The following is a 2,340-nucleotide window of genomic DNA, read 5'->3' as shown; positions in this document are numbered from 1 at the left end:
TTGAAAAGCATAGTGATCAAAATTAACTAACCAAAAAAAGAGCAGATTAGACCCAGGCTGAAAAAATTGTGTGACCCAGAAGATAGCCCAGAAGAAAATACCCACAAAGGAAGCCTGGAGACATAAAATATGGAAACATTTGGAGAGGGTGGGAGACAGATATAGTAAGAAGGTCTTACTGGTGTTTGTCACAAGAGAGGAGAAGTGAGAGAAAATTGAGGAGACACAATATTTGAAAAGATAATGTGGCCAGGTGCAGTGACTCACGCCTGTAATCCCAGCAGTTTTGGATGCTGAGGTGGGCGGATCACCTGAGGTCAGGAGTTCAAGACCAGTTTGGCCAACATGGTGGAACCCTGTGTCTACTAAAAGTACAAAAATCAGCTGGGCGTGGTGGCAGATGCCTGTAATCCCAGCTACTCGGGAGGCTGAGGCAGGAGAATCGCTTGAACCTGGGAATTGGAAGTTGCAGTGAGCTGAGACCACGCCATTACACTACAGCCTGGGCGACAAGAGCGAACCTCTGTCTTAAATAGAAAAAAAAAAGAAAGAAAAGATAATACCTGAGAATTTTCTACAACAAATAACAGGTACCATCCACAGATTTGATAGCCGTATGAACTGAAAGAACCATATCTAATCAATTCCTGGTACACCCCTGTGCTCTGCATAATGATGTTTCTGTACGATGATCCACATGGACAAAGGTGGTCCCATAAGATTATAATGGAACTGAAAAATTCCAATTGTCTAGTGACATGGTAGCTATTATAATGTTGTAGGGCAATGAATTACCTGTGTTTGTGGTGATGCTGGTGTAAACAGACCTACTGCACTGCAAGTGGTAGAAATGTATAGCACATACAAGTATATACAGTACATAATAGTTGATAATAAACAACTATGTTACTGGTTTATGTATTTACTATCTATACTTTTTATTATTTTAGAGTATATTCTTCCTACTTATAGAAAAAAGAAAAATAAATTGTAAAACAGCCTCAAGCAGGTCCTTCAGGAGGTATCCAGAAGAAGGCATTGTTATCATAGGAGGTGACAGCTCCATGCGTGTCATTGTCCCTGAAGACCTTCCAGTGGGATAGGATGTGGAGACGGAAGACAATGATATTGATGATCCTGACTCTCTGTAGGTCTAGGCTAATGTGTGTGTTTGTTTCTTAGTTTTTAACAAAAATATTTAAGAAGTAAAATAATTTAAAAAATTAAAAATAGAAAAAAGTTTATAGAATAAGGATTTAAAGAAAATACTTTTGTACAGGTGTACAGTGTGTGTGTGTTTCAAGCTAAGTGTTACTACAAAAGAGTCAAAAATTAAAAGTTTATAAAGTAAAAATACTACAGTAAGCTAAGATTAATTTGTTATTGAAGAAAGAAAATCTTTAAAAAAATAAATGTAGTATAGCCTAAGTGTACAGTGTTTATAAAGCATACAGTACTGGTCAGTAGTGTCCTAGGCCATCACATTCACTCACCAGTCATTCACTCACTCATCCAGAGCAACTTCCAGCCCTGCAAGCTTCAGTTACAGTAAGTACCCTATACAGGTGTACCATTTTAAAAATCTTTTATGACATATTTTTACTGTACCTTTTCTATGTTTAGTTATATTTAGATACACAAGTACTTGCCATTGAGTTATAGTCGCTTACAGTGTCAGCACAATGATGTGCTCTACTGGTTTGTAGTCTAGGAGCAATAGGCTATGCCATACAGATTAGGTGTGTACCATCTGGATTTGTGAAAGTACACTCTATGATGTTCACATAGGATGAAATCACCTAATAATACATTTCTCAGAATATATCCTCATTGTTAAGCAACTGATGACTGTAGCACCGTTGAAAACCATAGATGAAGAGAAAGAGAGAAAGGCGGAGGTGGCAGTGAGTCGAGATCACACCACTGCACTCCATCCTGGGCAACAGAGCGAGACTTTGCTTCTTAAAACAAAAACCAAACAAAAAAGAATGACAGCTGTGTTCTTAACAGAAACAATGGAAACCAAAAGTCTATTGAAATTTAAGTGCTCAAAGAAAGTGACTGTGAACCCAGAATTCTGTATGCAGCAAAAATGTCCTTCAGAAAATACAGTTGAAATAAAGACACTTTCATATAAACAAAAACAATGTTTTTGCCCGCAGACCCACACTAAAGGAAACATTAAGTGTTTTTTGTTTGTTTTGGCTAAAGGAAAATGCTCAAATTAAACGTTAGATTTACAGGAAGGAGTGGAGACTTAAAAAGAGTTTCTACGTGGAAAAGACCAAATGATTATTAACTATAAAAATTATGCCTTTGGGTTTAAAATATATAGAATTA

The sequence above is a fragment of the Hylobates moloch genome, unplaced genomic scaffold (genome assembly GCF_009828535.3).
Source record: "Hylobates moloch isolate HMO894 unplaced genomic scaffold, HMol_V3 SCAFFOLD_1, whole genome shotgun sequence".
NCBI classification, from domain to species: domain Eukaryota; kingdom Metazoa; phylum Chordata; class Mammalia; order Primates; family Hylobatidae; genus Hylobates; species Hylobates moloch.
The sequence above is the reverse complement of the archived record's forward strand: the minus strand, read 5'-3'. Positions refer to the sequence as shown.